Source organism: Canis aureus, chromosome 19, assembly GCF_053574225.1.
Source record: "Canis aureus isolate CA01 chromosome 19, VMU_Caureus_v.1.0, whole genome shotgun sequence".
Classification (NCBI taxonomy): domain Eukaryota; kingdom Metazoa; phylum Chordata; class Mammalia; order Carnivora; family Canidae; genus Canis; species Canis aureus.
Window position 1 is genome coordinate 27,457,897 of NC_135629.1, and position 14,013 is coordinate 27,471,909.

The window sequence follows — 14,013 nt, forward strand, 5'->3', positions numbered from 1 at the left end:
GGAGCTGTGGGTTTGTAAATGGCATTAGTGTTGCCCAGTAAGCCTGAATAACTTTCCCTTTTGTATCTTTGAAGACTTACAAGTTCCCATGTTATTTTTTTAAAGAAGAATGGAGCTATGCATTTCCTAGTTTGGGGTATGAAATGTTGTCCTGTCATCTCAATTCCATTTCTTGGCTCCATCGCTTACTTCTCTTCACCTTCACTGCCTATCCCACCAGTCCATGCCAGTACCATCTCTTGCCAGACAACCTATAATAGCTTCTATGGGCCTCTTCAATCTAGTCACTTCTGATCTTTTTGAAATGCAAATTCCATCAATCCATTGCTTATAATATTTCAGTGGCTTCTCTTTGCTCTTTCATGTATTTGTTAGTATGGCTACATGTTGCTATGATCTCACCTCCCTCTCTTCCCCAGCTTCATTTTGTACCATGATCTTTGCTCTGCTAATCAAGCAGGCCCCCTCTCAGTTCCTCTGGCATGTCTTTTTCCTGCCTGCCCCAGAACCTTCACCCTGTTCCTTCTGCTCGCATCACTCTGCAATCCATAAATTCTCTGGGTGGTGTCTATATCCCTGACTAGACTATGAGCTCCATAAGGGCAAGAATTGTGTGGTGCGTGTCTTTTGCCCCCAGAGCCTAAAACAATGTCCAGCTCATAAAGTAGATAGTAGGACATTCAATATTCGACTTTGTTGACCTCTTTAGAAGTAGGTGTGATAAAAGTTCCAGGTGCTCATGTTTGGCCATTGGCCTCAACTCAGAGGGAGGTACTTAAGGGCAGGGCTTTGGGGGGATTAAAGAGTCAGGTTTAGCAGAAAGAAGGGCCTTCCGAGTATAAATGTTGATGTCTCAGAGCCCTGGTATTTATGGTTTCTCCTTTATTTGGTTTGGACACAAGACATTCCTCCATCTCCTTTGGGTACTGTCATTTCCTTGTTTAGGAGTTTAGTTAAATCTGCACCTAACATGCTACAAACATTTGGGGGGGAGGGGCATCTGGTTTATGGCACTGAGGGAAATGTTAACTGTGCACAGCTTAGCTTAGCCACAGGATTTACTATGTATATAATTCTAGAATAGATTTGCATGAGCCTCTGTTAGCCTAGTCCCAAATTTCAAGCTGTCTCTCTGGCTATGCATTTCTCAAGAGACCTGAGCTAAGAATAAGAGGTAAAAAAAAAAAAAAAAAAAAAGAAGAGCTAAGACTTCTTCGTGAGCAAAGACATGTTTTCCAGGCAAGCCTCTTATCCGAGCAACCACTGTCGCATGCTAAGGGGACACTGTTAATAATAATTGTGGTAGCAATAAAATTATAGCCCTTACTGAACTATTGTTGTTATGTTCTAAGTCCTTTGCCTGCATTATCTTATTTAATATTCACAACCACCTAGGTGGTAGTTCTATTCAGGAGCAAACTAGAGCACAGAGAAATCAAGCTTTTTCCTCAAGACCACACATGAAGCAACAGGTGTTAAAGGGATTTGAAACTAGGCAGATGATCTTCTATTCCCATTGCTCTTGACAACTGTTTTATCTGACCCCTTCAATCTTTCTTTTTTATTATATGATAGATACTGGCATTCAAAGGATGATAAGTTATAGAGGGTCCTTTCCCTAGAGAAGTTCAGCACCCAATCAAGGACATGTCAACCTCATCCCCTCCTTGCTGACATTGAGCACTTACTATGAACCAGTTCTGAGCTAAACCCTGAACCTGTGGTATCAAAGTCTCACAATTATCCCCAGGTGAAGGCTATAATCATACCCGTTTTACAGGTAAGAGCATGAAGACCTAAGGCAAAGTGTCACCCAAGAGCCCACAACTATGGAGTGGCAAGCTGGGCTAGAGCTACAGGTTTATTGACGTGGTCAGATGTCTGTGCCTTTCACTACAACACTGAATTACATAAATATAGAAAATGTACAGAGGAACCTCTAATACACTTTGAGTTCTTGAGCAGGATGGAATGTGTTTAACTCTGCCTAAAGCAGCCAGGTTTATATGATACTCCCATAATTTGGTGACTGACTAGTGTCTTCTCATTTGGACTGTGGCCTGGCCAGAACCATCCCCTTCCCCACAGCCCAGGGCTGCCAGGATTATTCCCATCTTCCTAGAATAGGGGAGCCTTCCTCATGCCCTGCCCATACCTCCCCAATAAAGACTTATGCTCTCAGCAGTTGCTTGCCATGTGCTATTGCAGGGGTGTTTACACAAAAAAGCCCCAGAGAAGGCTTCCTGGGGAATACTAGATATAGGGAATTATAAATGTAGGTGTTTGTAGATAACTTTGCCCTCTGCCTTCCTGCTTACATACACTCCACAGTAGTAAGTGGGAGTGGAGGGAAATGAAAGACCATGGGTAGAATTCCTAGAGGACATATTTATGTTCAGCATATAGAACTTTCTAGTAATTATCCCAGGCTAAGAGCAGAATGGGCTTTTGGAGAAGTAGTGAGTTCCCCTTCCTTGGAGATAGGAAGGAGGTCAAAGACACTTGAGTAGAGATTCTCTTACTGAGTTGGCAATCAGCTTAGATTAGGGACACTCATTTTAGCTGTGCATGAGAACTGGTGGATGATTTGAGTGAACCTCAGTTCCTGCACTTTGCCCCTAGCATCTAGTTCAGTGGGTTAGGACAAGATCCCCAGAATCTGCATTTTTTAACAAGCTTCCCAAGTGATGTTGAAGGCTTTGGTCATTGGGAAGTCACATTGCCACAAGTGGGCTGGGTAACATTTAAAATCCTAACACAGAGGTTCTCCAAAGCAGTGTTTTCTACCATATATTCCACAAATCATTCAGCCTGTAATAGGGGTCAACCAACTTCTTTTCAAAGCCAGACAGTGAAGAATTCAGGTTTTATATACGATTTGGTCTCTGTCACTACTCAAATTGCTCATGGTATGAAGGCAGTCAAAGACAATGTATGTTAATGAGGTTGGCTGTATTCCAATAAAATTTTATTTATAAAAATAACCAGTAGGTCAGATTTGACTCAAGGCTATAGTTTGTTGACTCCTGGCTTACAAAAATTGGTGCCATATAAAAATGAGGCCATGAAAAGCTACAAAATATATCTCTTCATAATTAATTATGTTGCATAGTAGCACGTTAATGACTCTGAGAAGGCCTGAGAAGTAAAGAGATTCGTATAATTTTGGTCTCCCCAGAATTTTTTGAATTTATTTAGCCACAGAATCTTCTAATTATGTAATTTATTCTCATCCACTTAGAATTGGTGTCCCAGAAAACCATTTGGGAACCATTAATTCATATCTTACAAGTGGAAAGCATATATAATAAGCATTTGCATAGACTGTCTTCTGAGAGGTTAGGAAGGACACTTCTCTAAAATACTAGTCTCACTCAGGTCACTAGTGCTGACACTTAACTCATTCAAGGTGGTATCTTTGGCTCAGAGTGCTATGCCCAGACTGAAATGAACATGCTCCCAATGTAAATGCATTTCTCAGGTTCCTTCCTCAGAGGTGGTTTTAAATGCAAATGCTAGGACAGGAGATGCTGATATATTTGGGATAGGTCACCAAAAAGACATGTCAGAAAGAAAAAGCAGGTAAGGGAGCAAGCACTCATAATAAAATTTATTAAATGCATGCCATATGACTACCACTTTATCCAGATCTGTGGTTCTTAACTGGAAGCATTCTTGCCTCCCCCGGGACACTTGGCAATGTCTGAGGATGTTTCTGATTGTCATGACTGAGGTAAGGGATATTCTATAGGTATCTAGTAGGAGGCCGGGAGGCGGGTAAACATGCCACCCTGCACAGGACAGCCTCACTGCCATGCAGGATCTTCCAGCCTCAAATGGCAATAATGCCAGCATTGAAAAACCCTGAGCTAGATGATCTAATTTCTTCAATATAACAACCTTGTGAACTAGTTGATATTATTTGTACTGTAAAGAAGTGAGGAAACTGAGGCAAAGAGAAATTTGAGTATCTTTCCTCTAAGTTCCCTACAGTTAGTGACAGTATGAGCTCACACCCTTAACAGCTCATTTTCAACTACTTGTGACCAAAAATAACTTCCACTTCCATGGCCATTAAGAGTCCATCACTCCAAGGGCCCTCCCACAGCACCTTCACATCCCCTTCTGTGACCCCACCACCCCCTTTCATCTGCTGCTTCTGATACATTAGGTATGTAGTATCCACCTTTGTCCATTTCCCCAAAGTATATCTCCAACGTCCACTAAAACACTCCTTATTTAAGGCTTGAATTTCATCAGGTGCCAGCCTGACCATTTATGTTCAATTAGGCTAGTAACACCAGGCAAATGATTTGAACTTCTTGGTCTTGGTTTCACCATCTGCAAATAGGAATGATAACAGTATGTGCCTTTCCCTTCTTGATTCACTTCAACTCAAGCATAAGCCATAGGCCCAGGATTAAGCATGAAGAGTTGGGGGATCCAAAGAATGCAAACCTCCCAGGGAGAATATGCTGAGGTGATGGGATCTTTAAGGAGGAGGCACATTCCTTGTGTTTTATAAGCCTGTCCGGCTCCAGTTTTTTCCAGCAGCCTACAAGAATGCTGCAGAGTGTGAGAACAGACTGAAGAGGTCTGGACAACATCACCAAAGGGCCGTTGTTACCCGGATATTTGGCCTGGGGATAAGTGGGCTCAAAGTGCCTGCATGACAGCACGTTGCATGGTGAAAAGTTAGTAGAAGTTTCTAGCCAGAGCTCTCTCTTACAGAGCGACCCTGACAAATGTGACTGGAACTCATGCAGGGCCAGGCTCTGCTCATGGAACGGTGAGTCAGTTAAGAAACGTGAAGCCCTTGTGCTTGATTTTTATCACTGCTCAAGCGAGCAATGAATTTCAGACAGTCCACGAGGAAGAAGCTTGTTTGTGGGAAGATGAAACCACATAGATTATTGTTAAGCACTGTGACCAATACTCAGAAAATAAAAGCAATGGGATGGCATTAATACTTAGTATGGCACATCGTGGTGACCAGGTTTGGGTGTGGAAGAGAGTCATGAACCCTGGCCATGAAAATTGCCCTTCCCTTTACTTTCTCCTTAAAGAGATGTCTGTTCTTTTGCTCTCTCTCCATCTATACTGACTCTGGTTGTTCAATTAGTTCATAGAAAGGATACTTCCAGAAGTAGAAATGACAAAAGAGTCCACAGTCATGCTGAAACATTCTTTTCAGAACCTCGAATCCTCATGGAAATGAGTAACTGTTGAGCCCTGGGCTTCTGGTGTTCACAAATGCCAGGAATCAGATAGTTTCAAAAAAATGCATGTTCCATAAAGGGCCATTTCCCTTCCTCCCACCCATTAACAAAATAAATATTGTGATGTCAGTGTGGTTTGAAGGTATCTGACTGAGGGATGAATAGGGAACATTAGGGCACAGGCCCAGGGGGACTTATGGGGGCTGACTGGCACATATGAATGCATGGAGTGAGGTTGTTGAATTATTTCATAGCCAGAGCTATGTCATGTTACGGATATTTGTGGTAGCTCGTGTTTTACTCAACTGTTGTAACTAAATCGCATTCCTTTTTGCTTTTGTGAAGTCCTATCTTTATAGAGTTTCTAGAAAGGCAATAAGGGGAGTGGAGAGACATATATTTTGGAACTGGTCAAAGCTGAGGTTCCTACTTGGCTCTGCCACTTCTTAGCTAGGGAGTTATAGACCAGTCATTTCACTTTTCTAGATCTTACTTTTCTTGACAGTCCAATAGTGAAACATTACCTTTCTTAAGGGATTCTTGTGAGGAATAAAGGAAATAATGATAATTTGGTTAAGTGCCTAGAATACACTAGGCACTCAAAAATAGTGACTCTGAATTTTCAGTCAGAGAAGTGAAATGATATCGATGCTTCTGTGAAATCTCTCGATTACAGATACCCAACCATAAAGAAGGAGAGCTGCTCCTTATGATAACTGGTCATGAACAGCAAACATCACTGATTATAATTTCAACTTGTTAGTTTTTTCTAGGTGGACCTCTGACCATTCAGAGAGGGATGCAGAGAAAGAAAGCAGGAGTCTCTCAGTAAATAGACTTACAAGATCCAGAATCACTGATAGATAAATGACCGTTAAAAGAATTCTTGCGGACACAGGGTTAACCATCCTTAGGAGTGTAGTTGATCTGTTTCATGTTATCGCTTCCAGGTTTCTTCAACCCGGTGACTCAAAGTGGGCTGCCCTCTTAGCCTGGGAAATCCCTACTGCGGAAACTGGGGGGAAGGAGGCCCTTTGTGATTTTCTCAAAATGAATCACCAGTGATTACAGCCAATTCAATCTTGGATTCGTTCAACTATGTTACCTTGAAAAGTGGAAGCACCCTTGCCTTTCCTCTTTCCTTCCTTTGTTCACCAGCCAGCCACAAGTCCCTGGGCCCACCACACCCCTCACCTTTTACACAAAGACCTCCAGCTTGGAAGTTTCAGCAGCTTCCCTGGGGAGGAGCCTGCGGAAACCTCTCCGCTCCATTCCCACCCTCCAGGCTTTTCTGGCAGGTGCTAGTTGACTACGTTTTCCCTTGGTGCAGTGTTCATGTTTTGCATTTCCTCTCTTTCAGTAACTCATGATGACTGAGGTAATAATAATTGTTCTGTGGAGTTAGCAAATGCCAGGGTGTGTAAAACTCATCCTCATGGTGATGAGACTCTGAGAGTTCTCTGTTAATTGTGTTAAAGGCAGAGCAAGCTCTTTGCACAAGCCTGACCAGGCTTTCATGCTGCCTAGAAAAGCAGAGAAGGGGATCCCTGGGAGGCGCAGCGGTTTGGCACCTGCCTTTGGCCCAGGGCACGATCCTGGAGACCCGGGATCGAATCCCACGTCGGGCTCCTGGTGCATGGAGCCTGCTTCTCCCTCTGCCTATGTCTCTGCCTCTCTCTCTCTGTGTGTGACTATCATAAATAAATAAAAAAATTAAAAAAAAAAAGCAGAGAAGAAGGTAGAAACAAACGAAGGCGTCTGTTGGGATTTTAGTAGGATAGGCTCCTACAGTGGTCTGTCTGGACTATGTGGGGATACGTCAGAGGGAAGAGGAGCTCCGAGCTTCCTTCCTCTCATTGCATCCTCCCTCTGTGCTTCCAGGGAGCAGACACAATTGTGCTTTGAAGTGGGCAAAGCTGATGCTGGGACCGAATTTTTAAATTCAGTCCTATGTGATCCGATTCAGCCAAAACCCCCCAAGCCCCAGCTCTGGATGGTGCAGAGCTGGGTTAGGTTCTATCCCTGCCCTCCTGTTCGTGGCGCTGGACACAGGACACAGATGTTACAAAACACCTGCCCCTTCCAAATGTCAGCCTGGTGCTCCAGAACACTGACTGAATGAATAAACACACCTCACCTTCACAAATTTTGCCATAAAACCATAGCAAGAGGATGGTCACTCACTACTTTTCTTTAAACCTCCTTTCTCTCTCTCTTTTCTGTTTCTCCTTTTACTTAGCCTCCCCCTAATCCCTGAAATCTTGGGTCTGTGTTAGTTGCATTGTTATAAATGTACATCCAAATAAATGCATACCCAAGTATATGTGTCTTCCATGTAGCACATACCCAGTGTGCCTCATATATTCCCAGCAGTGGGGGGACCACCCATGGGGAATCGTTGCCATATGCTGTGCCGCATGCAGGAACATGACAGAGATCTTCCAGAGGCTTTGCCATGGAGCTGGGGAGGAGGGAGGACATAAGTGGAGGGCCGGGGACTTCCCTGAAGATTCTGAGCTGAGATTCAAGTCATAAATAGGAGTTTGCTAGGGAGTCCTGGGAAAAGAGTGCTCCAGACGGAAGGAGCAGAGGACTAAGCTTAAAATATTAGAGAAAGGAGCAAGTATGGTATGAGTACCTACTTCTGAGCCACATATAACTGTTTGTTTTCTACATGATTGGTTTGAGGGGGATATACCAGGAAGTGTGGTGCATGGTGTTGCTCTTGAATTGCTTGCAATCTAGTTAAACACACACACATGCACACATGCATGCACGTACACACACCTACATGCATATATACAGGTATCCAGAGATAAGCACTCAAAGAGAGAGTATGATTAAGGAACAAAATAGCAGCACTGATAAGTTACTTACTGAGTTCAGAGGAGAAATTCTGTAGATAGCACTGGCTGAGAAAGACTTTGGAAAGTGAGGGACTTTGAGGAAGAGGGTAGAAATTGGAGATTGAAGGAAAGAGTTCTGGCAGGAGAAATAGGTCAAGAGGAGCGGCCATAGTGACAGGAATATACTGAACCTGTGTCCTCACTCCCTTCTAGACCAACAGTTGGCACAGCCTCTAATTCAGTTGGTTCTTAACTCAGTGCCACGAAGGAATGTTAAGGGGGTCTGTGACTCTCTGGACATTGCATGTAAATGTTTCTGTGAACTCATATGTGCATTTTTCAGGGGAGATTATTTCTAGTATCTTTTTTTAAAGATTTTCATATATTTATTTGAGTGGGAGAGTGAGCAAGAGAGAAAGAGAAGGAGCAGGAGGTGGGGCAGAGGGAGAGGGAGAAGCAGACTTCTCAATGAGCAGGGAGCCTGCCTTGGGGCTCCACCCCAGGATCTTGAGATCATGACCTGAGCCAACGGTAGCTGCTTAACTGACTGAGCTACCTAGGCGTCCCTATTTCTAGTTCTCATCAGATGCTCCAAAGAATATCTCAGAATTGCTTAGGAGCCTCTGCAAGCCTACTCTGACCTGCCTTCATTATCACAGGCGTCCCTGTTGTTTCTTTAAAATTCGCTTTTTTTTTTTTTTTTTTCATTACAAGGAGAATCCAGTTTTCATGAACCTGAAGGGAAACAAAATTTCTCAGAGTGATTAGATTAATTTGCGCAAGGTCACTCGGTGGAACCAGGCCTCCCTGGCAAGGTCAGACTGTGAGGCCCACCCAGGCTCTTAGCCATTCTGATATCCAACTCGCTCGGTCAGGATTCATAGGGTCAGCCTCACCTCCCCTCTCTTAGGGGATTCTTCTATTCTCAGCTTGTGAAACAACACTCTGAGTAGCTGGCCCTGGTCACTGACCTTGACTTGAGTGCTAATTTTCTCCTTTTGACACCTGATTTTACTAATCATCATACTCTACTTGATAAGAGCTGGGCCTTTGGAAACTTGGTAACCAAGCATGCTTTAAATACCTTCTGTACATCCCATCTTTTTAATGTGATATTTCACTACAACAGCTACATATGAACCCTATGCTCATGAATAGCAGTATCAACATTTTTAAATCAATATTTACATGAATCTGGTTGCAAATGCACCACATATAATTTTCTAAATTAACTATTCTTTTTCTTTTTGTCATACAAAAGTAGGGAGAAGACTCTAACTACGCCCCATGTTCCCATCTCCTAATTTCATTTAGGATCTCGTGGCTGATTCTTTTTCCTCTTGGCCCCACTACTCACTGTTCCCACCTGGATTATTTTGAAGCAAATCCCACATATATAATTTCACCCTTAAATATTTCCGCATTATACAGGATTTAAAGTAGACTTTGTTATAAATAGCACAGGCCACTTGCCAGGTCATGGAAAAGTCTTGTGCTATATACAATAGCGTGTGAAAGAATTTTATATACAACTAGCAAGGCACTAGTTGCTTCTCTGGAACATTTCTGTTTGGTATTTCTGTAGGTTAAAAGGCTTTGATAGTGAAGGCTGTCATACTTTTGAGGATAATTTTTGCTGTGAGTTCTAGTGAAATCAGTTCAGTACAATTATGCATGTATAGTCCGTTGTGCCATAAAATATGTTTTTGAAAACATGAGTTGGTTCCAATTCCACTGATATATTGAGGAACACTTTGGACATAACTGCATTTCATGTTTGTTTATGCATGATTTCATCCCCAGGAAATAGGATATGAGGGCAGAAAACTGGCCCTTGCTGAAATTGGGCTGCATGGAAATATACCTCTTACCTCCACACCTCCCTTCAAACATCCACCATATGCCTCAGCTCATCCCGGGTGTTATAAGCCACACCTACCTACATCTGGTGCTACACATTCTCTCCCATTTCAGATAGCCTGGCTTCTACACTTCACAAATGGCCACAAGCTGCAACACTTTAAAGCCCACTTCCATAAGCAAATGCTCAGTCTTTTTCAAGGGAAAGCACAATATTTACTGCAGTACATATACATTTCTTAACCATTGAATGTGGGGAAGCTGTGTCACTGTTTTTACTAGATTGCTCGCCTTTTTTTTTCTTTAATGAATCCCGGACACATTTCTGAGTGTTGTGTGTCTCACCCAGGCACTATTAGCATTTTGGACTGGATAATTCTGTCCCCAGGGAGTGTCCTGTGCACTTCAGGATGTTTAGCAACATCCCTGGCCTTTTGCCACCACCTTCTCTTCACCACTGCCCACCAGTATGACAACCAAAAATGTTTGTAGACATAGCAATTGTCTCCTGAGGGGTGGGTCAAAAGTGTGTGAGATGTTGAGGTTTTATGAGTGATTGAGAATCACCTCTATAAGCCCATTTCCCTTGAACCCCATGGTATTTATATTACTTTGTGTAGCATGATAATTTGTAGGAATATATATGTCCCATCATAGGAGAAGTGACTGTCCATATGAAATGAGTGCCTCTAGATGATTACATAGGCTGAAAGTATTTACAGGCACTATTGTATTCCATTCACTTGGCGTGAAATTCACAATGTAAATTCCTTAACTTGAGAATCATTGACCTCTGACAACATCTTTGCTCTCAAAGTACATAGATCTTAAAACATACAGAATCTTATAACCAAAATAATATTAACATTAGCTATTATTTTGGGATATTCCTTAAGAACCAATCACTGTGCTTCAAGCATTATACTCAGGGTGATATTTAACCTTCACAAGATCACTGGGAACCACTGTCTGTCAGCCCCTTTTAATAGGAGAGTTCTCTGAAGGAAAACTGAGTCCTTGAGGAGCTGGTTGATTTGCCTGAGGGCAGCCATATAGCATGGGGATGAGAAGCATCAAGACACGGTACCTCTGACTCTGAAGTGTACATCCTCATGCCTCTGGAGCCTCCCTACTTAAGGATATCAACAACCTTTTTTTTTTTTAATTTTCATTTGAAAGAAAGAGAGAGAGAACATAAGCAGGAGGAGGGGCAGAGGGAGAGAGACAAGCAGACTCGCCATTGAGCACAGGGCCGACTTTGGGCTTAATCCCAGAACCCTGAGATCATGACCTGAGCCAAAGGCAGACACTTAACTGACTGAGCCACCCAGGTACTTCAGGAGATCAGTAGCTATTTACTGAACACCGACTCCTTTTACCAGGGTAGCGACTGTATATTGGTAACATAGCAAATAGCTAAAAAGCCAAATGCTCAAAGGAATGATCTCATATTACTACAATGAAGCCTTATGCTGACATTAAAAATAAGGTTGTAGAAGAAGAATTCTATGGGGAAACCTTCATTCTTTATTTACCCAACAGCGTATGTATCTATTTCTGCAAAGAAACGTAGTAGAAGGTGTTATAGGAAATCAGGAAGCACCACTATTATGTCTGCGCGCTAGGATTCCTGAGGATTGCTGGCCTCATCATTTTGCTGAACCATATTTATGAAATCTCCAGCCATGAACACGTATTATATGTATAATATGTAATATCTAAGGAAACACGCTTTTAAAGAGAAAACTGAGGCCTGAGATAGCACAAGAGATAATAAAAAGTGAACTAGACACTTAATGAGTTCAAGTTGGATTCAATTCTAGAATATAGAAAGGGTTTGCAGATGTGATTACAAAACCACTGTCAGCAATCTTAAAGAAATCAGAGACTGGGAGCAAGGCCAGGGAACTGGAGACGGGAATATGTTATTCCAGTTTTCAAAAATGAGAAAAATGTGCATTCTAAAAGCTAGAAGGCAATGGATATAGCATTCAGAACCCAATTATTTGACACAGCCTTTATGAACATTTAGGAAAGAGAGCTCAGCCACAGGCAGCAGGGAGCTTGCAGAGGTCTGGGTCATGCTGTCCGAACTTTATTTCCTCTTTCAATACTCTTTTTTAGGTAGACCAATAAAATACTGTGGATGGACATTGTGCACTTTAATTCCAGCAAGAGCATTTGAAAAACAGGTGTGTGCTTCTCCGGGTGGAAAGCATGGGCTAGATGATAAATTGATGAGTTGGATTCACAGCTAACTGAATTATTCATATTCATTACCAATGGATGCATATTGTCTGAGCAAGGAGGGTCCTGTGCTAAGCCTTCACACACACACTCTTGTCGCATGGGTGCCACTGTTATTCCCTTCTTTAGAGATGGAGAAACACAGGCTTAGAGAGGCCGTCATATTCTTGAAGACACACAGTATATAAATAGCAGAGTTGGGAAGGGTGCTTTTAACTATTACTTCATATTGCCTTCCTAGTGAGTAAGTAGGGCTTGAAGTGAGGGCTTTCACTGCAGGCCACAAGTCTTTTTCTCCTGCAATATATTGATCAGTGGAAAGAGAGACTAGAGCTCTTAGCTGTCAGACAGGAAGATGACATTCAGCTGGGGTTTTAGAACCCTGTCTTCACTACTGCTTCCTTGCCTTTGATTGTAGGAGTGGACTCTCCCACTTGGCAGGGCCGGGACAGAGTACCAGGGACATATGGGCATGAGCAGAAACCAAACTGCAGTCCTCTTTTCCCAAAAAGCATATTTGCTGAGGTCACCATGAAGTTCAGCCGTTTCTGCACTTTCCATGGACATTTTGCCTGAATAACAGAGGACTTTGGCCCATTTATTTCACTGGTTCTTTCAGTTGCAAAGAAATCTCTGGCCAAAAAACAAAGAAACAAAAAAATCCTTCTGGCTCAGAAAATGAAGAAGTTATCACTTGGCTAAACTTGTCCCAACAAATGGAAGTTAGAAGGAAAAAAGGGAAAGAGGGAAGGAGGGAGCATGAAGGAACAAAGAGAAGAAAAAGGGGGAAAGTGGAAAGGAAAGATAGAAAAAAGGAGAGCTCAGAACAAAGGAGAAAAGAAATGTCTTCCTTGCGAGATAATCCAATTTGTTTTTAAGGAAGTGGGGGTGGGGAAGGAGAGGGGTTACAATTTCCCCAGATGTTTGGACCCGGAAGCAGTGTAAAGGAGCAGCTCCCCCCTGGCCTGGCCCCTGGGAGGCAGTGAGTCTCAGTGGGGGCCTATGGCCTCTGTGGCCAAATCATACTGCACTCTCCACTTTCCGGGAGTCCCTAGCTTGCTGAGTCAGCAGAAGCCCTGGAGCAGAGGAGGGGGGTGGGATTCCACTGTTTCTCCTTTTCATTCTTCTGAAGGCCAACAGCAGAGTATGCTGGTGAAGGGTGATGTCCTGGAACAATCGAGGTCAGTTCTGATTAGGAAATTGGGACACAGTTCACAGATCCTTCCTGACTGCGGAGTTGAGTTTGTGGTGAGGTTTTTCTTAGCACATTTCTTATGAAACGTGCACAATGAGGATTTGGCCAGGAATAGAAGCTAGGGCTGCTGTTCTGCTGGGGGCTTAACTTTATTTTCTTCTCCATCAAGACTACCTCCTGGCATATTTGCATCAAAGGAATGTTCTGCGGTCCTTAGAAAGGAGGGGCTACAGAGCAATGGAACTTGGCAGGAAAAGACGGCTGGGGTGTATCTGTTACAGAAGCACAAGTGTGATAGGACACAATTAACTTCAATTATCTCTGGGTGGTAGAATTGCAGGTGATTTTTAAATTTTATCTTTTTTTGCCTTGTTATTTTTTTAATACTAATAATTAGAGCTAATGTGTGGGTGCCATTTCCTATGGGTGCCAAGTCAAATATTTCATAGGAATCATTTCATTGACCCCTTGCAAAGAGATCTGTGAAGTATGTACTATCATCATCCTCATTTTACTGATGACACAACAGAAGTCCCTGGCTTGAGGTTATGCAACCAGAAAACACCAGAAGACCGCATTCTAATCCATACCAAGGCCCATTCTCTTTAACACCATGTGACAATATTTTTTTTTCTGAAATCAATAA

General features: G+C 42.7%; 2 protein-coding genes across 60 annotated transcripts in view; one reads left to right on the plus strand and one right to left on the minus strand.

Annotated features, from left to right (window-relative positions):
• LOC144289792 (large ribosomal subunit protein eL27-like) overlaps positions 1 to 13,981 on the plus strand; it is a 238,157-nt gene extending 224,176 nt beyond the window's left edge. For 3 of the 12 annotated variants that reach the window (XR_013357753.1, XR_013357747.1, XR_013357750.1), the window contains 2 exons: positions 1,576 to 1,780; positions 6,170 to 13,981. The gene's annotated coding sequence lies outside the window, so the exon portion shown is untranslated. The other 9 variants (XR_013357743.1, XR_013357745.1, XR_013357746.1 and 6 more) reach the window with 8 other exon arrangements.
• Positions 1 to 14,013, minus strand: part of LOC144289788 (uncharacterized) — a 392,823-nt gene that overhangs the window by 167,952 nt on the left and 210,858 nt on the right. The gene's annotated exons all lie outside the window — the stretch shown is intronic.